This window comes from Equus caballus, chromosome 24 (genome assembly GCF_041296265.1).
Source record: "Equus caballus isolate H_3958 breed thoroughbred chromosome 24, TB-T2T, whole genome shotgun sequence".
In the NCBI taxonomy this organism is placed as follows: Eukaryota; Metazoa; Chordata; class Mammalia; order Perissodactyla; family Equidae; genus Equus; species Equus caballus.
In genome coordinates this window covers 29,668,995-29,692,336 of record NC_091707.1, presented here as the reverse complement: position 1 = coordinate 29,692,336, position 23,342 = coordinate 29,668,995, and the positions used below count along the sequence as shown (strand labels likewise).

General features: G+C 39.5%; 1 long non-coding RNA gene across 1 annotated transcript; it reads left to right on the top strand.

Moving 5' to 3' along the window:
* Positions 1-302: 302 nt before the first annotated feature.
* LOC102150698 (uncharacterized) lies at positions 303-22,805 on the top strand. Its single transcript, XR_002803519.2, has 4 exons — positions 303-732; positions 9,719-9,840; positions 12,201-12,282; positions 21,854-22,805. It is a non-coding gene; the product is annotated as an uncharacterized lncRNA (long non-coding RNA).
* Positions 22,806-23,342: the final 537 nt, after the last annotated feature.

Genomic DNA, 23,342 nt, shown 5'->3' with positions numbered 1-23,342 from the left:
GTTCCTATAACCATGCCCACACTTTTGTAAATAGTCTCCATATTAAAAGTCTCTTCAGGTGAACCATTTACAATTAGATTTTATTTCCTGTCATGATCCTATTGTAAATACTATTTTAAGATATGCCTTTCAGGGACTCTTAAAGACCTGATACTACAAGACCCAATGAAATTTATCTCTAATGGTAAAATTTCAGGTTAGTAGGGCCAGCTCTTTGGAGCTAATCTAGACCTTTTAACTCTCAAATTCTATCTACTTGGCAGCAGCTTACTTGGCCAAGCACTGAGAACTCCTCTCCTATTGGTGTGTGAGGTTGTCAGCAGATGGATTTTTTTGTCATTGATCTATTTCTTATTATTTTATGTATGCATCAGTAGGCATTTAACATTTTAACAGCGTTTTCTAAGACACACACATACACAACTTTTCTTCCCCTACGGAACTGCTGGAGAGATGTATTAGTTATCTATAGCTGCATAACAAATTACCACAAAACTTAGCAGCTTAAAATGTTATTTGTGGTTTTTAAACAAACCCACAGTTTCTGTGAGAGTGTCTTAGTTGAGTAATTCTGGCTCAAGTTCCTTCAGGAAGTTGTAGTCAAGCTGTCGGCTGGCACTGAAGTTGTCCGAAGGTTCTGCTGGAGGAGGTTCCAGTTCCAAGCTTATTCACATCATTGTCGGCAGGCCTCCATTCCTCGCTGGCTGTTGATTGGACACAGTTCCTTACCAGGTAGGTCTCTCCATAGGCTTTTTTTTTTTTTTTTTGAGGAAGATTAGCCCTGAGCTAACGTCTGCTGCCAATCCTCCTCTTTTTGCTGAGGAAGACTGGCCCTGAGCTCACATCCATGCCCATCTTCCTCTACTTTATATGTGGGACGCCTACCACAGCGTGGCTTGCCAAGTGGTGCCATGTCCACACCTGGGATCCGAACCAGTGAACCCTGGGCCGCCAAAGCGGAACATGCGCTGTATCACTGGGCCAGCCCCTCCATAGGCTTTTTGAGTGTCCTCATGACATGGTACCCAGCTTCCCCCAGAGCAAGAGATCTAAGAGATCCATAGTCTCTTAAAATCGAATTTCAAAAGTGATGTACCATCACTTTTGCCATATTCTATTGGTCACACAGACTAACCCTGGTACAAAGTGGCAGGGGACTGCACAGGGTGCAAATACCAGGAGGTGGGGAATATTGAGGGACATTTTGGAGGCTGGCTGCCTCAAGAGAGATGTAAGTATTATGTTTTTATCGTATATAGCTACCTGCTAGAGCTTAAGAGGGCATTTGTGTAATATCAAAAGAAAAATAAAATGAGGGAAGCTGACCAATGATCACAATATGTATAAAAACATGCATTTTTATTACAAAGGTCAGATAAAATTCAGGGCATTGAAAGGAATTTAGAACTCAAAGCTCTTTAGGTTTTTGTTTTTCTGTAAATTCAACTTCCTAATTTTAAAGTTGAAAAGTATTATCAATGCATCTTTAAGATGTTAAAATATCATTGGTTCCTGGAACATTGCTTTGGAGCTACGCTGCTGTTATGAAGTTTCCATAAAATTATTCTGTCAATCATTACCTTATGGTCCACTGGTTCTTAATCTTCTCAGGGGGAAGAGTCATGGACTACTTTGGCAAGTGTTGCCAGTGACAGAATCTGGTGGTAGTGTGGTGCAGGCTGCAGTGTCCAGCGCCTAGCGGTGGTAGCATGCTGCTTGCACTGCACATTTATTTAATGGCATGATTGGGAGCACTGTTTTTGCCTGTGTATACCTAAGTCTAGCACTGGTGATTCTGTGAGCTACCCCAGAGCATTTTTTTTGGAGTATTTTGTTTACTTCTATTTTACTTCTATATTGAAAATATTTATGTAATGGATTCTGAAGGTACTCTGCCAGGGAGTGTGGAACACAATTTAGAGTGAAATGAATTCGTTGATATGGTCACACTTACTGGTTATTTTGGATTCAGTGTTTTTTTTTTAAAATTATGGTAAGATATACGTGCCATAAAATTTACCATCTTAACTGTTTTTAGTGTACTGTTCAGTGGCATTGAATACATGCACATTGTTATACAACCATGACCACCATCCATCTCCCAAACTCTTTTCATCTTGCAAGACTGAAACTCTGTGCACATTAAACATTAACTCTCCCCTCGCCCCCCATAGCCTTTTTTTCTATTGTGGTAAAAAACATAAAATTTACCATGTCAACCATTTTTAAGTGTCTTGTTCAGTTGTGTTGAATGTGTTCGCATTATTGTGAAACATATATCCAGAATTTGCTCATCTTGCAAATCTGAAACTCTATACCCATTAAACAACTCACCTCCTGCCAGCCCTTGAAAACCACCATTCCACTTTTGGTTTTTGTGAATTCGACTAGATACCGCATGTAAAATTTTCTTTGTGGTTACCATTGCAATTACATAAAGCATCTTAAAGTTATAGCATTCTATTTTAAACTCATAACAGCATAACTTCAATTGCATACAAAAACTCCACTCCTTTAAAGCTCCACCCACCACTTTATGTTATTGATGTCACAAATTCTATTTTTGTATATTGTATACCTGTTAACATGGATGTATAGTTATTTTAAAGTTTTCTTCATTTAAACTCTATGTACCAAAATTATAATAGTGCAGTTTACTATATTTGTCCATGTATTTACCTTTGCCGGAGAATCTTATATTTTCATATATCTTCATGTCTGCTCTCCTTTTGTTTCAACTTGAAGGACTCTTTTTAATATTCTTGTAGAGCAGGTCTAGAGGTAATAAACTCCCTCAGCTTTTGTTTACTTGGGAAAGTCTTAATTGCTCCTTCATTTTTGAAGGACAGTTTTGCTGAATACAATATTCTTGGTTGACAGATTTTTTTTTCCTTTAGCACTTTGAGTATATCATGCCACTCTGTTCTGGCCTGCAAAGTGTGTGCTGAGAAATCCACTGATAATCTTATGGAAGTCCCCTTGCATGTTATAAATCGCTTTTCTGTTGCTGCTTTCAGGATTATCTCCTTATCTTTGATTTTAGACAGTTTGATTATAGTGTCTCTCAGTGTGATTCTCTTTGGATTTATCCTAGTTGGATTCTTTAAGCTTCTTAAATCTGTATGTCCATTTCTTTTCTCCAGTTTGGGAAGTTGTGTGCATTATTTCTTAAGTAAGCTCTCAATTCCTTTCTCTCTCTCTTCTTCTGGGATTCCCTAATATGTATATTAGTCCTCTTGATAATGTTCCATAAGTACCTCATGTTCTTTTTGCTTTTCTTTATTCTTGTTTTCTTTTTACTTCTCTGACTCAATGATTTCAAAGGACTCATCTTCAAGTTCACCAATTCTTTCTTCTGCCTTATGAAGTCTGATATTGAACTCCTCTAATGAATTTTTCAGTACTGTTATTATATTTTTAAGCTCCAGAATTTGTTTGGTTCTTTTTTACAGTTTCTCTCTCTTTGTTGATATTCTCATTTTGTTCATGCATCATTTTTCTGATTTCATTTAGTTGTATATTTGTGTTCTTTTTTAGCTTATTCAGCATCCTTATGATAGTTATTTTGAATTCTTTGTCAGACAGCTCATAGATCTGTGTTTTGTTTTCATTTTTGTTTTGTTTGCTTGAGGAAGATGAGCCTTGAACAAACATCTGTGCCAATTTTCCTCTATTTTGTATGTGGGTCACCACCACAGCATGGCTTATGAGTGGTGTAGGTTGGCGCTGGGAATCCAAGCCCACAAACTCAGGGCCCAGAAGCAGAGCACACAGACCTTAATTACTACACCATGGGGCTGGCCCCAGATCTGTGTGTTTTTTGGAGTCAGTTTCTGGAGTTTTATTTTGGTCCCTTGATTGGTCCATGTTTCTTTGCCTTGTAATCTTTTGCTGATACTTGGGCATTTGAAAAACAACCTCCTCTCCACCTTTGTGTATTGGCTTCATGCAGAGGAAGACTTTCACCGGTGGGCTCAGCTGCCGGTTCTAGGACATCTCAAACCTTTTCTGATCTATTGCTCCCCCTAGTGTCTGCATGTGATTCTGCAGCTCTAACACGCTGCTCTGTTTGCCTTTGTTTTGAGCGGCTTCCAAACTCTGGTGCCAGTCCCGTCAGTGGACCAAGTCAGGCAAGATAGACACTAGTCCCTTAGGTAACCCACAGACAAGCTGGAATGTTGGACTCATGGTCCACTCTTCTGCTTCTATCCTGAGGGGGAACCCTGGTCTGAGAGATTTTGTCCCAGTTGCTCACCACTATGCTGCATAGGGGAAGGGCAGGGATAGGCGTGGTGAAAACTGCAAATTTTCTACCCCTTTTGTTGGATTCCCTTTTTGGTTTTACAATGACCTGAATGCTGTAGCTTCTTGGCTGGTCTCTAGAGTTCTCATAGAGATATTCTGGTCCATATATTGTTAACTTGGTGTCTCTGTGGAGAAAGAAGGCCTATAGCTTCTTAGTCTACCATCTTACTGACATCACTCTCTCCCCCCATAGACCTTTTTCTCTCTCTCTATTTTTTTAAGAGGGGGTAAGATTTGCCCTAAGCTAATATCCATTGCCAATCTTCCTCCTTTTTTCTTTCCCCCACAAAGCCCCAGTACATAGTTGTGTATAGTTGTAAGTTGTAAGTTGTAAGTAAGTTCTTCTGGTTCTTCTATGTGAGCCACTGCTGCAGCATGGCTACTGACAGACGAGTGGTGTGCTTCCGTGTCCAGGAACATAACCTGGGCTGCCAAAGTGGAGCACACTGAACTTTAACTGCTAGGTCGTCAGGTCTGGCTCCCCTGTAGCCTTTTAATCAATCGCTTTTCTACTCAAATCAATTTGACTAGTACAATATGATTCTCCTGGTGTTATGATGTTGGAATTGGGAAAACATCGAGGTTTGACAAATGAATGTGGAAATTCAGGCCCAGCGAGAGAGAGATTTTTCTGAGTTGGTAGCTGTTCTCATGCACCTCAAATCATACTTTTGACCACGACAAATGTTTGGATTGTGTGGGACAACTCTGGTTGCCTTGTGATAACTGTGAAGTGTGGGCTCATAATTATGGAGCTGCTGAAGATGGCCAGATTTTCTTTCCCTTCTCTTGTACTGAAGAACTCCTCAGATCTGCAGAATTGCATCTAAACTCCTACAGATTCTGCTGCTGTTGCAACAATCTGTCACCAGCCATGCTTATCATCCATTATTTATTTCCTTCCCTTACATTCTGCCCTAGCTCTCCCACTCAAAGTCTGCAGAGGCTTTGTCAGTAAATTCAGAGCTCAGGTGTGGGCCTGGGAGGGAGGTATTTGAACATAAGGGGTGGGTAGGGCAGGGGAAAAGACTTGGGATGAACATACAACTTCATTTACACTTATTTCTCTTATGTGGACCAGATAATCTTATACTGGGAATGCAAAATATCTGACCTGTCAAGACCAGAAATCCAGGGCTCTCTGAACTTCCTCAATAAATCAAAGTTCAAGCTCAGTGGTGGGGATTAAAGTGGTTGCTTAAGGCTAATATTAAGAGAGAAACATGTGAAAGTACATATTATACTACACAGAGGGAGTTGAATAACAATTTCCCTTTTTTCTTTACCTCTTTCCTTTTTCTCTCCTTCCAATCTTCCTTTAATTCTATTGTCCAGCAACTGAGCTGCATTATAATTGATAGATTTGTTCTATATTCATCAAGTAACTTTCTGTGCTGAGAAGGTAAGGTACGACATTGTTTTGAATTGGCTGTTATTTAATTCACAAAGTACTAGCACTATCAGGGCCACCTTAGCATGTGGGAGAAGAGGGGATGGTCTGGAGAAGAATTCAGAATCAAAACAGATAGACCTGAATCACTGGGGGCCTGGAAGGGCGGTACAGAGGTATTGTGGAATTTGAGGACTATCAGACAGCGAGGGGGCAAGTACAAAAAAGCAAGCCAAGTGTTCATTTCCAAGTCTGGGACATTAGCTTGAAGACTTCTCAGGAGTTATTTAAAATTTTTTAAAATTAAAACAAAATGTTGTTTTATTTTGTTGGGTTTTTTTTTTTTTGTCCTGGCAAATCTGGGCTCTAGAGTTCCTCCTGAGCACTGAGAAGGAAATACAGCCAGCCTCGTGTTTCTGGAGCTAAAAGAAGAGCGAATAAAATATTGCTTTGTGAAGCAGAGACTCCTGCTGGCAAAGGTGGCTTCTGCTATATGGGCAGGCACTAGACTTTCCCAGGCTGTGGAGTGGGAAGCCAAGACTCAACCCTTTCCCTGAACCCTCAGTGTTAAAAAATGAATCTCTCTGCTTCAACTTGGCCCTGGGCCGACCTGTGACTGGCTCTACCTACTTCTTCTTCCTTAGCTACTTCCAATGCTTAGGCTAGACAAAAAGTTGTTAAACCAGATAAATTCACCACAACTATTCAAAACCATGATTTTAATGATGTAACTTATGTGAAATAAAATCTGATAAGGCTCCATGGTACAGGGACAAATCATTGAACCTTTGAACAACAGGCAGCAAGGGGTTGGGTAGTAGGAGAGGGACCTCACAGGTCACCCTGACCAAAGTGTAGTAATTACAGTGAGGATTCTGAAGTCAGACTTGTGTTTGAAGCTTGGCACTGCCACTTATCACTTGTATGCATTCAGCAAGTGACAACTTCTCTAAGCTTCAGAATCCCCATCTTAAAAATGGAGACAGTAGTACTTATTTCATAAAACTGCTGGGATGGTTAAACACCAAAATCCATGTCAAGTGTTTTCATTGAGTTTCTGGGGCATAATAAATACTCAATAGTTGTCAGTTATTTTTGTGACAATTATTGTCACCGTCAAGATTAAGATGATAGGGCCCGGCCCCGTGGCTGAGTGGTTAAATTCGCACGCTCCGCCTCAGCAGCCCAGGGATCCACCAGTTAGGATCCTGGGCGTGGACATGGCGATGTTCATCAGGCCATGCTGAGGCGGCGTCCCACATAGCACAACCAGAGGCATTCATAACTAGAATCTACAATTATGTACTGGGGCCTTTGGGGAGAAGAATTAAAAAAAAAAGATTCTGAGCACTGAGAAGGAAATACAGCCAGTTGCAACAGTTGTTAGCTCAGGTGCGAATCTTTAAAACAAAAAAGATTGAGATAATAGATAGAAAATGGGAGCCATTATAGCGTGGTTGCTAAAGAATGTGGGCTCTGTGACCTTGGGAAAACTATTTAACCTCTCTAAACCCAGTGTCTTCTTATAGGATTGTTTGTGAGGTTCACGTGAAAAAAATGTTGTCTGTACTTAGCCCAATATGTGACCAATGTTAGTTGTTATTATTTAGTCAAACTGAGATATAGAGAGGTTTACTGCCAACCTAGAAAAACACTTCAGTACTCTCTAAAAGGGAGGGGAGCATGTAGAGGAGTTTAAGGTTGAAAGAAACTCACTATAGTTTGAATTCAAAGGTCTAATATCCTTTTTAAATCACAGAGGTCAACCTAACTTACCTTTAGGCAAGGGCTACCCTCGTTCCAGTCTAGGCTGGGCTGGGCTCTTCCCTGGGACAAGGCCTAAGTTTTTGCAGTGATGAATCAGGATTAGAGGAGGGAGTTAGTGAGACTGTTTATGTGTCTATGGCAGCTATAAAGGGTGTTTCGGCATGAGCCTGTTCCAAACACTTAAAAAGTCAGTTGTTATTATTTGTGTTGTTTCCAACAAACAATGTGACCTCTATTACCACCCTCTTTGAGTCTCCTCTCTCAAATGTAGCCCAGGTAGCTGCCCGGAATGAAAAGGATCTAGAAGAGTTTAGCAAATAGGATCTGTTACATAACAAACACCAGGTTTTGGGAGGACCTTATTCAGCAAGTAAGGCTAGGGGAAGCCAGAACAGAATGTTAAATCAACTCAAGCCCTTGGTGGGACAATAAAAAATTTCTATTGAACCTGTTTCTTTTGATGTTTTTGACAGAGCACCAGGGTTCTGCTACATACTCAGTGGCTGCTAGAGCTCCTGAGTTTACATGTGGGATTCATGGATTTCCCTTAGTTTCATCTGTCTAGTAGACATCTTCACTTGGATAATCCACCAACACTTCAAACACAGCTAAAACAAAACCCAACTATTCTACCCGCTTCTCCAAACTGCTCTTCCATTCTGTTTCCTATCTCAGTAAATCATTCACCCAACTGCCAGGCTTGGAAGTCTGAGGAATTCCCCCTCTCTTCACCAGTTCCTGGCAAATCCACCTCCTAAATATCATTTTAGTTCATTTCTTACTGTCACGTCCTTAATATAGGTCATCATCTTTTCAGGCTTAGATTAGGGTAACAAATTTCTAAATTCAAATTTGACCTCATCACTTCCCTCCTTAGAATCTTTCTTTAGTATCCTACTGCTCTCATTCCTTGATGTAATTTACAATGATCTTGCCCCTGGTTTCTGCTCTAGCCTTATCTCTCCTAATCTTCTCATATATTCTATGCTCCAGGCATTCTGAACATTTTCCACTTTTATGCTCTCTCTTGCTTCTTAGCTTTGGTTCATGCTCTTCCTTCTGCCTTGTAGTTTCCTACCTCTCCTGTTCAGCTGGTGAACTCCTGCTCATCTTTCATGTCTCTGCTTAGACATCCCTTCCTCCAGGAAGTCTTCCCCTATCTCCTTCCTGTGTTTTGTACCCTCTTTTCATGGGTACATGACCACTCTGCTTCTGCTTCCTCCACCTCAGCTCCAGTTGCAGTGTAGTTTAATAAACAGGTTTTTAGTCCGTATCCCTCACTAGACTGAAACCTTGAGACTATGTCTATCTTATTCACTGTTATTTCTCCATCACCTAGCAGTACTTGGCATAGGAGATTGCATTCTAAATATTTTTTGAATGAATGTATGAATAATAACACGAAAATGTCCTTTTATTATTCTTTTAATATTGCAGCTCTCTTAAGGTAAAATCAGCAATACTTGGTGATATCAACATGTAATCAGAAACTGAAAGATCCTAAAGTTCTCTCTTGATCCACATCTTCTTCAAGTCATCATTGGAAGTTGTCATCCCATCATATGCTCAGACCCATGCATATAGCCTATGGAAAGGGGGAGTGAGCCAAGGGTTTGATGCAGGAGTGTTGAAATGCGACAGCCTGAGATGTCAAAAGTTTCCATCCCTTATAGATTTAAGAACCTATAGGGGCTGGCCTGGTGGCGTAGTGGTTAAGTTCATGAACTCTGCTTCAACAGCCCGGGGTTTGTAGGTTTAGATCCCAGGCATGGACATGGCACCACTCATCAGACCATGCTTAGGTGGCGTCCCACATAGCACAGCCGGAGGCACTCACAACTAGAAATATACAACTATGTACTCGGAGGCTTTGGGGAGAAGGAGAAAAAAATGATTGGCAACAAGTGTTAGCTCAGGTGCCAATCTTTAAAAAAAAGATATAATTCATGTATTACACATTTCACCCATTTAAAGAGTACAAATCAATGGCTTTTAGTATTCATAGTTGTGCAACCATCACCACAATCAATTTTAGAATCTTTTCATCAACCCCTAAATTATCACCCTCAGTCCCCCACCCCAATTTCCCCCAGCCCTAGACATCTACTAATCTAGTTTCTATTTCTATAGATCTGCCTTTCCAGACATTTAATGTAAAAGGAATCATATAATATGGGGTCCCTCTGAAATTTTAATAGGACAGAAATACTGTATATTTATTTACGTACTGTATGTATGTCTGTGCTTTATACACAGAGTAAGTTTTTTTACACCCCCTGTGAGGACCAGTTTTCATCTCCCCCATTGAGAATGCATGATCCAAGGTGACACTTGGTTTCTCTACAGAACTGTCCTAACCAGCTGCGGATACCAAAAGTGTGAGTCATTTGTTGACAATACATGATTATCAAGATGAAGTCTTTGTTTAATTGGTTTTAATTATTACCACCAACCCCAGAAACTGGCTACAAGTGAACTTGTCATGAGCTTAAATAGAAGTGAATGCAGTTTTTCTGACTAAGCCTAAATATGATTTTATAAATGGAAAAAACTGATCCTAAGAAGTAGCAATCTGGGCTTTGTCTTTCACCTGCATCTGCCTTTGAGTGGACTTACTGAAGAGCTTTGGGTGTCACCTGGAGATGTCACCAGGGGGATCGGATCTGGCCGTCAAAACTCTGCCACATTCTGGAAACCATTGGGGATAAAATAATAAAGTTGAAAGAAAAAGCTGGTAGTCTATGAAGTGCTTTGAATCCCTTTGAAATAAACATAATCTGAGGTTTGAAAAATATTCCTATTCCTTATTGAATAAGTGTCAAAATACCAGTGGGTCTCCCTTTTGTGGATGATTTTCCACTCAGTAGCTGTGTGCTTCCCCTAAGCTTGTATGTTTTGTTCCTTTTAACTACTGGAAATTTCTTCTGGGCAGAGACTATCATGAAGAAATCAATCCTGTCTCTTGTGTACCTTGGATTATTATAAACTTGACTATGAAAATCATCTCAAAAATCCTTATTTACAAGATTATTAATTGGTCCAGACATACCAGGACAGTTGGCTCTATACTGACAAGTTGGGGATGGCTCTTTACAAATGACTTTTTCAGGGATTAATAATTAGAGAAGGAAACCTGGTCTGGGGATATTTGCCAGAAGTGCCGATTTCCATTTTGCAGTGAATCAACATAGATACATTCCTTTCTTCCTCTTAAACTGTGGTTCTCAATCCTAGCTGTACACTGGAACAACTAGGCAAACCTTAAAAATGCTGATGCCTAGGCCTCACCTCAGAGATTCTGATTTAATTGGTTGGGGTTGTAGCCTGGGCATCAGGATTTTTAACCTACTTACATGAAAATCTCTGGGGTTGGGTCTCAGGCATCAGTACTTTTTAAAGCTCTCCAGGTGATTCCAGCATGCAACTAGAGCTGAGAACCACTGCCTCAAGCCTAGCTTCTTTTTGAGCATGTAAGTCAAAATTCACTCAACAGAGTAGGTACTTAATAAATTTTTACTCATTGATGGATGAATCATATAGAGTTAGAAAGCCTGGGTTTTACTTCCAATTCTGCTACTAACTACCTGTGCAAGTTACTTCCCTCTCCTTCGCCCTAACTTACTTATCTGCAAAGTGAGGAAAATGGGCCTTATTACATCTAAGGCATTTTCCTGTTCCAACTTTCTATGGCTAATACTAATTGTTTCTTTGTATTTTAAAGCTACAAAGGGTCCTTGAAACTTTTGTAGGATTTGGTTTATCAGATAAATAAAAGGGAATAGTGCCACCATTCTTCTTTGGCCAGTTAACTTTCACTGAACAGCTTTAGTAATTTATCACCTAATTACTAGGTGCTGGACACTGAACAAAACTAATGTAATTTCTTTCCTCATGGAACACAGGGGAAGAGGCTGCCCTTACATAGAGTGATCATGAAGGTTATAGTTAAGCAGAAACCTGATAGGAGGTGTTAATTCACTCAACATTCAACAAATATCTATTGAGCTCTTCCTACGGGCCAGGGTTTACTCTTGGTGTTAGAAATAGAGCAGTGAAAAAAACCAAAGTCCTTTACTTGAGGAGCTTGCATTCTGGAAGTGAAAAGGAGGCAAAGGTGGTCTGGAGTCTGTGTGTTTATGGGAGTGGTGGGTGGAATGGGGGTGCATCTCAGGCCAAGGAACTAGGTGGTGGAAAGATCCTGCGGAGGTTAGCTGGTTATTTCAGGAACTAAAAGCAGGCCAGTGTGGCTAAAACATAGTGAGGGTAGTGAGACTTGGTTGGAGAGATGAACTGGTGCTGGACCACAGAGATTTTTCAGGCCATGAAAATGAGTTAAGAAGGTTAAATATTCCATATTTGGTTTATGAAAAGCCTCTAGCATGAATTTGAATTGAGTCTGGGTTTGAAACAACTGTGCAGGGTTAGTACCTCAGCTGATGATTGAGCCCCACTTATATACCTTAATTAGCCATATTCTTGAATTTGGAAATGCAAGAACTTCTGCAATGTCTGTATATTGTTTACCCACAAGGCTGCTATAATACTAGTTGGTTGGTGGAGTCATGGCAGTAGTGAGTATGTGTGCATCCCTGGGATGGAGGATGGAGCTATAGCCTGTCTGAATCTTAAAGGTCAAAGATCATGACCCATAAAAAAAGGTCTTATCAAAGGATTTATAGAGATCTACAGTAGCACCAAGAAACATATTTGGTCATTTATTCATTTGTTAATTTCACAGTGGACATTTATTGAAAGCCTACAACCACAGAAGTTTCCCCAAAGAAGAGAGACAGAGAATTTGACAATTACAACTTAATGTGGTAAGTGTTGTATCAGCGATGTGCTCTGGATGCTATGGTAGTGTATAAGAGAGCTACCAAACTTACTGTGGTGATGGGGAGGGTCTGGGAAGAATTCTAACTCAGCTAACTTGAATTGCCTCAACTGAGTTTTGAAAGACTTCTAGGAGTTGGCCGGATAAAGGAAGGGAAGAGTATTCTAGTTAGAGAGAACTCCATGGGTGGAGGGATCAAGATGAGAGAGATTATAAGTGCACTGCTAGAGACAAAAGGTAGAGAGATGAGGTTGGAGAAGAAAATAGAGTTCAGGTCATGAAGGGTATTGTAATCCACGCCAAGGAGTTTGGACTTCATCCTGAGGACAATGGGAAACCATTCCATAATTTTAAGCAAGGGAGTGACCTACTATAACTTCAATAATGAATAATAATAGCTAACATTTATTGATTTCTTATTGTGTGCCAGGCACTCTTTTGAGGAGTATCACAAACAATGACTCACTTAATCTTTTCTGGAATCCTTGGAGCTAAGAATTATTATCAGCACCATTTTATAAATGAGGAGGCTGAGGCACAGTAATGCAGGAATTTTTCCCAGGGTGGCTCAACTAGTAAGAGGCTGAACTAGAATCCAAAACCAGACTGTTGGCTCCACAGAAAAGCACTTAACTACCATGCCACCTACCTAATTCCTTGTCACTCAAACTGTGGATCCTGGACCAGTAGCATCAGCATTACTTGGGAGCAAATCTTGGGCCTCACCCTAGACCTACTGAATCACAATCTGAATTTTAACAAGATTCTCCCAGGTGATTGCATGCACGTTAATGATTGAGAAGCACTGGCCTACCCGACATGAGGGAACTGGGTCAGAGGTGATGAACTGGAAGCCAAATACCCCATCTAAAGAGGAATACTCTTTTAGCTCCAGTTGATTTGTGAATGTCAAAATGTAAATAGCACTCTCACCCCTACTGCAAGTTCCTTTTTCATGTTTTGATGACAGGGAAGGGATAAAGATTTTTAAAAAACATTGTGTGGGGCATCAGTGTGTTGGCTAACAAAAGAGTTTGCAAGAAGAATTTGTCTAGCAGCTGCCAGTGTAAAACTCTGGCTCACATTTTAGAGATTTAGGGGGCAGGGAGAAGCTTCTCTTCCCTTGGATCAATTTTAGTTGCTTTTCATTGTCATTTAAGATGACAAATATTTGAGAGTAATGATTAGGGAATAAGTCTGGGAGTAAGGGGCAGAGGAAGCTGCTTCTCCTGTGTTTCACCTAGAGTCTTGAGAACTGCCTGAATATTCTAGGTGCCTCTTCCATGGTCCATTCAAGGTCTCCAGGAGAATACATTGGGGCTGGGGGCCAAGGCCACAGTTGGTGATAAAAAGCAATTATTTTCTTGGTGTGTCTTGGACCTTAAGGTGACAGCAGAAGACAGCTTGTCAAGAATATGGGGGCTCAGTGTTTTGTCCATCTGTCCTTGTCTTTTCAGAGAGTAATCAACATACATATGTATTTGGGAACCATTTTTCCAAGATATCCTTGGAATAACTGTAAAGTGTTATATCCTTATTGAGCATGATATAAAAATAGGTGTCTTTAGTGAGGCTGCTCTATTCTCTAACTGCCAAGAAACCCAAAGCAAGAAGTATAAATTTTCTTTTGCAGGCTTGTTAGGTAGCCATGAGAAGTTTTAAGTGACAGAATCTATATAATTGTATTTTAGAAATATCACTCTGATGGGAATGTGAAGAGTGAATTGGAAAGGGTAGAGACTGAAGATCAATAAGGAGGCATTTTAATGGTCCAAGAGAGAGATGATGAGGTCATGAACAGTGTCATTGTCAGGACCACAGAGAGGAAAGATGAATTCTCTTTGCTTCAGACATTGCCCAGGTACATAAGACTCTACTGCACAGCTTTCCCCTGACCTCTAGCTCTTATTCCAATTGGATCTCACTATTTATACGGTCTATAGTCATCCCAAGCTTCATAAATTAAAAACTCCTCTTTCCTCCTTTATTCCCATCTCAGTTCACCCATTCACCCAAGGCAAACAACTAAGCGTCATCCTGGACTTTCTTACTCCCACATCCGTTCAGTCAAAGTCCTTTAAATTCTACTTTCTTGAGGCCCATTATATCCATTCTTTCCTTTTCATTCCACTGCTATTTTCCCTATTCAGGTCCATATTCTTTTTCACTTAAACTATAGGCAGTAGCATCTCCAGTCACTTATACCCTTCAAACCATCTTTCATATAACTGCCAGATTGGTCTTTCTAAAGCAAAAATCTGACCTTATAATTACTCTCAGTAAAAAATTCTCCAGGGCTTCCCTCATTGCCTACAGGATAAAGCCCAAATTACTCATTACGGAATATAAGCCCTCCTATTACTGGGCTTCAATTCGCCTGTTGCTGTATCTTATACTTACTTATCTCACTCGTTAGCCACTTTACCTCTAATATCCAGACACAGGTAAATGTTTGCAAAACTTGGAATATACCAGCATGCTTCATGTCTACATATTTCTGTTTCCCTTCATTTCTCCTCTCGCTTGTCTCCTTTCCACCTTATCTGAAAAAAACCTCCTCATCTTTCATGTCAGCTCAGACGTCATCTCTTCCATGAAACCTTTGTGGAAAACTCCACCCCACTGCTCCCCTTATTTCCTGGGTAGAATTTCCTAATCCCTAGAGTGTAATAACAGTATAATAATAAATATTCAGAGTAATTATTTATTGAATAAATGAAAAAAATGAGTGTGTGCTCTTTACCTAGTTCATTAGCAGAAGAGTTTTGGTTATTGATATTTTTAAATACCACATCACTGTCTAGGAGAGCTTGTTCATTCCCATGGGCTTCAATTACCAGCTCCACACAACTAACTTCCAAAGAATCTCTAGTTATGTGTCTCTTACTGCTTACAAGATATTCCAGTGGGAAAAATAAACCAGAAGCAGGGACAGTAATCAGAAGTCTATTATAATATTGTACGCGAGAGGCAGTGAGAATGGAAATTAGGGAGCAAATTTAAGAGACATCTGAGATATGAGTTGCTTCCAGGCCATATGGGGAGACTCTTGCCAGTGCTCTGAAATTACACAATATGTGCTGATGTCTCCTTCCCCTATGGCGAAGGCTGACACAATGAATGCTCATAGGACTGAGGAAGGTCAAATATTTTCAGAGCACCACTCCATTTCCCTTCCGTTCTCAAAGTCTGATGTACAGATGAGTGGGAAATCAGCAGAGCTGGGAAACAGGAAGAAAAATTCCAGTTTCTCCTTTCCCTACCCAAGCCCTGGGTCTAATCTTTGGTCTTGGGTTTCCCAGATATAATATATAAAACCAAGTCTGCCAACTACCCTCAGTAACTGCATGACGTTAGACTAAAACATTTCCTTTATGCCCTCTATTTACAATTTATAGCTTTTGGCAAATTGGCATGCTGGGCACTTCAATCCACCTCAGTTTATTACCAGATCTTGATTCTCCTGGATTCATATTGAGGAGTGTGGCTCCAGGACAAAATCCTATGTGTGATCTGTCTGGTCTGACCATAGCCAATTACAAGGCTTTGCCTGGCAGGCCTCATGCGGGAAGCTGCCCTCCCTAACTTAGACTTGGTGCACAGTGAGTGCATTCTAGTTTTCTGGATGGAGTTGCAGTCAAGAACTCAGCCCACCTTGGGCTAGCCATGCTCATATGCATATCTGCATTCCCATCCCACACACCTCCATTTGGAGGCCTCTTTACTGGGGGCTTCGGCTGAGACACTTTCCAAGCACCTCCACCAAGACTCCACCAAGACCTCATTATCAGGGGCCCTTGGCTGAGGCAGTTTGACTCGGTACCTTTTCACACCTAGCCCTTTCTGCTCTTCTTTCCTGTGGCCCCATAGGTCCATAAAAAAGCAGGAGCTTTTTGTTCAGGCCTTCTTGGCAGTGAGACGATATCCCCCATCTGTGCCTCTATTAGATCCTTGTCTGGTGCCATTCCATGGGGAAAATGCAACACTAATGAGCCAGTGCCTTTCTCTTTTGCTTCTTGCCTGGACTGTTGCAGTAAGTGAATAAAGAGGTTTGGTTGTTACTTTCATTTTAGCTTGTTGTCCTAACTAACTGTCCTCCTCAACACCTGGCAGCTGTTTCACTTCTCTATCTTTTAAATAGGTATAAGAATATTCCATTCCAACCCCCTTCTATTAAGGGCTCTGGGCTCTTGAAATAAGAGCTTTTTATTATACAAGCCATATATTCTACTTTTTTTTTCACTCTAGTAAGATTAAAATATTTTGAAAAAAGGAGAATGGATAATCCAGATGCACATTAGACTACGTTGGATAGAATACGGAAACCTCTAAAACAAAACAAATATTTTTGCTTGGCCTATGGAATAATGTGAGTAATTTTGGCCAGATGGAGCATGATCATGAATTAGCTACATGTAGATGAGATTTGAGGCACTAAAGAATAACCCACTGCATAGCTTTAAATTATACAGACGAGGCTCTTTGCCCATGCTGGTTTAATTATTTTCTTGGAAGACATTACACTTCATCATTCAGGAAGCTTAATGAATTTTATAATTACCCTTTCCTCTGAAGTCCACAGTGGTGATTTCCCATCTGGATTGGTAAAGAAGAACTCAAAGCAGGAAACCTTATTGAAGTGTGAAAAACTCAGGACAGCATTCCTTTGCTGACCATTCCCATTTTTGTACATATCCAACAGCAGATTGAAGTGCTTGCACCTGTGTGCCTGGGGGAGGAGGAGAGCAAGTTTCTTTTACCCCTCCAAAGGTCTATGCCTCTATTACTTTGATTGCTCCTGCCTTAGTTTAGGCCATCATCACCTCTTGTTTGGATTGTTAGAAACTATTTCTTCGTATGCATCCAGCTGACCTTCCACACAACAGTCTGAGTTCCCGTTATCAAATACAAGCCTCCATTGGCTAGCCAATGCCTTTAAGATCAAGGCAAAACTCCTAAGCAAATAATATCTGAAACAAACGGGGCCCAACTGTCCCTTCCAGGCTCATCTTTGAGCATCATCACATTGTAGGCTCAAGGCACAATATACCCACTCTTCTTTGAACAAAATCTCTTCCACTTCCGTGACTTTGCACCAGCTACATCCCCAGCCAGAGCAGTGTCCATTCCCTTTCCTCTTCTAGGAAAAATCATATTCATCTTTTGATACTGGTTGAAATTTCACTTGATGTGTTCAATATGTTAAAGGCAGAACAGCAAAGTGAGAAAGAGTAAGGGTACTGGAGACTTGAGCTCCCCTATTGATCATGGTAAGCTTGAGTGATTGTTTCACTTTCCTAAGCTTCTGTTTCCTCATTTGTAAGTTGGTGACTTTTCCCTCCTGGCTTCATTGAAGTATGATTGACAAATAAGAATTGTATATATTTGGGTTGTGCCATGTGATGATTTAATATATGTATACATTGTGAAATGATTACCACAATCAAGTTAATTAACACATCCATCACCTAACACAGTTACCTTTTTTTTTTTTTGTGGTGAGAACATCCAAGATCCACTCTCTTAGCAGATTTCAAGTACATAATACAGTATTATTAACTATAATCATCATGCTGTACATTAGATCCCCAGAACTTATTCATATTATAACTGAAAGTTTATACTCTTTAACCAGCATCTCCCCATTTCCCTCAGCTCCGGACACCATCATTCCACCCTCCGGTTCTGTGAGTTGGTGATTTAATAGTAACTGCTCTGTGAGGATGTCAGGAAGATTAAATGCAGCAATCTTTTTAAAGTGCTTAGCACTGTGCCTGGCATATCATAAGTTGTTAATATGTAAATGTTAACTATTATTTCTTTTTGCTGACATTTTCTCCAACTCAGTTGTATTTTAACTTTGTTATGTTTTAGCTTAACTAGCTTTTATGCCTAGACTTATATTAGGTCGAGTGAATTGAATGATGAAGAAAGCAATTTACCAACTCTAGTTCATTTATTCCTAAATATTTACCCCAGCTGTATCTCATGGAATATGTTTGAATAAGTTATATTGAACTGCTATGTGATGGTGATACTTCTAAGTGTCATTCTAGCAAGGACTGTTAAGCCAGGATCAAGCTTTTGTATTTTGGGAATTCTTAGAGTTCAGTCAGTTATTTTTAGTGCTTTGCTTTAATAATAAGCAACATTAACATAACCAAATAATTTGAGGACTCTTCCTTTGTCAAATCTTTCTACCTATATTTGCTATGTCTGGATGGAGAAAAATATTTTTACTGGATTTATACAAACAAGTGTGATTTTTAATACCAAATACCATTTTGGACTTATTCTAATTTCAAACTTGACTTAATTCAATATTAACTACACACCAAAGCCAAACTTATTTCCATTCTATATGAAAATGCCATAGATATCATTGTGATTTCTAATCTTGCTTTGAGATCTGACAAACTCTTACATGTAAATACAGTTTTCTTATAAGGGGGTAACAGAATTTGCAGCAAAAATTAATTATGAATTACTTGTTTCATCTTTGAGTGTATACATGTGTACAACTCTGTCTTCTTCAGCTAAAAATATAAATTTAGACATGTTGAGAATAGAAAGCTTCCCCCATTATTCCACAGCTCCTCAGGAGCTTTATATTTGCTGTGTCTTATGTAAACCGTAACATGTACTACGTCACTTTTCACTGTGTATTACAATTTTGGTTCACATGGCTATTCTTTACCCACCCACAACTGATAACTGAATGAATAAAGACAAATGAATAGATGAATGAATACTGAGAAGACAAATTGTTTCTTTGAGTGATTTGTCCATGAATCAGACAGAGAATCTCAGGTTTGTGTATGGCATATTAAAAACAAAGCCCTGGGGCTGGCCCCGTGGCTGAGTGGTTAAGTTTGTGCACTCCGCTGCAGGTGCCCCAGTGTTTCGTTGGTTCGAATCCTGGGCGCGGACATGGCACTGCTCATCAAACCACGCTGAGGCAGCATCCCACATGCCACAACTAGAAGGACCCACAACGAAGAATATACAACTATGTACTGGGGGGCTTTGGGGAGAAAAAGGAAAAAAAAATTAAAAAAATAAAAACAAAGCCCTGAATGCTAGCACATATATAATATGGTTTTCCATTGTACATGGGTATACTGTATATCCAAATAGTATATGCATTGATACTCTTCATTTGCGTATCACTTGGGAATAACTTATGGCATGGACCAGTGACATGAGAAAAGACACTTTATTACAAAGTCTATCGTTTCAAACCTTTTTTCTATTTTTATTTGTCTACTGGTGAATTTTTTATCTTCTTTTAATCTGAATATGTGAAATGACACTGAATCTTACACTTGGACACCCACAGGAAAGTAAAGAATCAGCTCACATTATATTTTAGTTTCACATAAAGCCATACACACAAGGACAGAGATCTGTGAAGAAAAGTGTCATGTTATTGGTCAGAAAATAGAATATGAACCCAGAAATGTTCTTCCTACCAATAAATATTTGGTAAATGTTAGTATAAAATATACTCTAAAATGGCCCTAAGAAAATAAAATTATTTCTTTATGTCCACATATTTTAGATGTAGAACTAAATAAAATGTAAACTGCAGGGAAACTCAGCAGGGGATAATTATTGGAGAAAACAAAGAGCATAATTACTAGGAAGGCAAGCCTGGTATCAGAGTTACCACGCAACCAATCCCAAGAGAAAGTAACATGAAAGTGGATTGGGAGATAAAGTCATCCAATTTTCCAAATGCCTGGGCAAATTAGGTGTCTGAGAAGAAGTGGAAATGAACACGTTATCATTTCACGGAGGCTCAAGAAAATTTCCTAACAAGTCAGCCGAGAGAGGATGAAGAGAAGGGAACTATTTGCAGACATAGACGTTATTAACCATTTCCTGCCTTCTCACTACTCACCTACTCCCCTCCAACTAAAATCACATTAACCACTAATTGGCAGCATGTGCAGAATAAAGTTTCTCTCCCCATTCTAATCTTGCTTACACATGAATAGACTTTTCCAGATAAATGCGTGTGTGTGTGCATGCACATTTGCTCTCTTGTGTATTATAAGCTGAGGGTGTGAATGAGGGAAGGAAGAGAATAGCTTTCAAAGTTTCCAGGTAGAATGACTTCCAAGGTCTCAAAGACAAATATCCCGTGCAGTTCTGGAATCTGTGAGATGCTCCATGTTGTAGTGGTTCAGGATGTGGAGTTGTGGCTTAGGGTGGGAGATAAAGCTGAAAGGAAATTGGGGCCCACTTACATTTCATCCTGTGGGCAGAAAATAGAGAGTCAGTAGAGATTTAGAACAAGAAAACACTTTTTAAAGAAAAATTCCTCTAGCAACAACGTTCAGGCAAGACAGAATGGGTGTTGGGATTAAAAGAGATGCAGAGGAGGAGCCTGATACAAGAGAGGTGCCTGAAGAGAATGGACAAGATTTGCTAGATTAGATGTGGGCAGTAAGGAAGAGAAGAGGCAAGGTTTCTTAGCTAAGACCAAAAACACAGGCAGGAATGAAAATCTTTCAGTCTGGGATGCAGAACAGCAAGCTGGAGCTGTCAAGTAGACAGTTGCAAATATGTTCCTGGAACTCAAGAGAGAGGTCTGGATTAGGCTGCTTTGTAAATCATGATAACACGGATAGAAACTGAAGCCATAGTGTGGATTAGATCATCTAGAGAGGAGAGTAAAAATCAGGAAGATAGAAAAGACAAGGCCTGGAATTTAGGATTAGAGAATTTGTGGGTAAAAGAGAGAGAGAGAAGCCAATGTAAGAGATAGAAGAGGCATTGTCTGAGAGGCAGCAGAAATACTAGAGGAGGGTAGTGCCATGGAGATCAGGAAAAGACAGTTTTGAGAAGTTGAGGGTGTCAAAGAATATCAAATATCAAAGAAAAGGTGTTATATAGAACATGTTCTCTGAGAACAAGGCATTTAACTTAGAAGTTAATAATAAAAAGATAAAACAAAAAGACAAAATTCCATATATTTGGAAGTTTAAAAAACTTACTTATAAGTAATTCATATGTCAAAGAATAAATTGAATTAAAACTTAACCAACTGTTAGAACAAATAATCATGAAAACACTATGCATCAAATCTTGAGGTATACAATGAAAATGTTTCTTCAAGGAAAATTTATAGCCTTACATGCTTCTTTAAGAAATGAATAGAGGCTGAAAATTAATGAGCTAAATGTTCATCTCAATAATTTAGGAAAAGAACAACAGAATAAAGCCAAAGAAAGTAGAAGGAAATAAGTAATAAAAATAAAAGCAGAAATAAATTACATAGAAAAAGACATCATGGAGCAAGTTAATAAAGCTAAAAGTTGGTCTTTAAAAAAACAATCAAATTAGATAAACCTTTGGTGACATTAATCATAAAAAAAAGAGAAGGAAAAATTACTAAAAATTCGGGACATATGTGAAGATATAGCCTAGATTAAAACAACAATATGAGAACACTGTGAACAATTTTATGACTCATAAGGTTTGGGAATTATTAAATTATTACTTTCTTTCCTGTATTCAGTTTAGGAAACTATCTAATCCTTTACTTGCAGGTCCCCAAGAGTCAAGTAAGATCTACCAGCAAATTTCCAAGCTATTGCCACAGCAACCCACTTCCCAAGGTTTACTGGGATTGTCACTTGAGATATAGCAATTGACTTTCAGCGTCACTTCTGGGACCCTACTTGCCATACCAGTAGTTAGTCAAGGATCTTCCTTGTGATACTGTCTTTGCTTCACTCCAGAATTAGCCAAACATCTCAGGGGCATATTCAACCCAATCAGTGTGAGGATCGTTAGCCATCTTGAATGCCATACTGGCGTCTGATCAACTGAGTCGACCTTTGCCATTGCTAATGGGATCTTATTTGAGGTTTAGTTCTACACAAGCTCACAGACACTTGACAATTAACCTGCGATGAGAACAAAATTCCGTAAGAGGTTCTTGGAGGGAAGATGATTCTATTTCTCCTGGGCTAAGCTTATCAGTGCGCTATGTCTGGGATTCTAGGGTTGAACTCTTAGTGATCAAATTTTTTGTTTTCCTAAGGTGAACAGCTGCCTTCAGAGGTAACTGCCCCAGGTCAGGTTTTGGCATTTGCCATGCAGGGGTGGTGAAGATTTTCTCACAACCCTTAAAATACAAAATATTTGGTACCATATCTCCCTCTGGACCATTGGGGCTACTCTCACAGGTTCCAGGGTAACTTTTGAGAGATATCTCCTAGGTAATTCTGAGGTGATTTTCTGTCCTGGTCTGTATGATGAAGTAGCTGGCTTTTTCCTCACTAAATAAGAGAGAAAAAAATCCCACACAAATTTAACATTTGCTAGAACACTTTTCTGGTAGGATACCACACAAAACATAACTATGTATTTTTCTTTTTATTCTGTGGATTTCCAGAACATTAGCATAAATGAAGTTGTTGTTTGTTCTGCATTGTTCTAAGATCAAGAGAAATTTTGTTTTTCTTTATAACTTCCCATAAATCTTTTTCCAATGAACAATCTCATTACATTTCATTTATTATTGAATTCCAGAAGTTTATTATTGATCTGAGGGCCATTTTATCATCCATTCATTTATACACAATTTGTTCAATTGTGTGTGCTCAAATACTTGTTGAGCACCTGTTATACGGAAGACAGCTCGCCAGGGACTAGGTAAATACCATCAAGCAAACACATACATGAGCAAGTCCTCATGTAGTTTACAGTCTAGAGAATTTCTTTTTAGAAAAGTCTAAATTCAGGCCCTAGAGTTATAGAGGTATCCCTTTAAGGAAGGGCACACATTTCTGTATGTAAAGAAGGGGGATAACATTATGTGTGTAAATTTAGCATATTGGAAAGAATGTTACAGAAAGTGAAACGCAGTAATGAGGAACAGTGTGTCAAGCATTTAAAAGGATCCTGTTTGAGGAAAAGCTGTTTATCTGGACTGTGACCATATGGAGGAAGGTGACTACTGTGCATTATCAATTATCCATGAGCACCGTTTCCTTTAACCAATCAGAAATAATTGCCACCCTCTTATTGCAG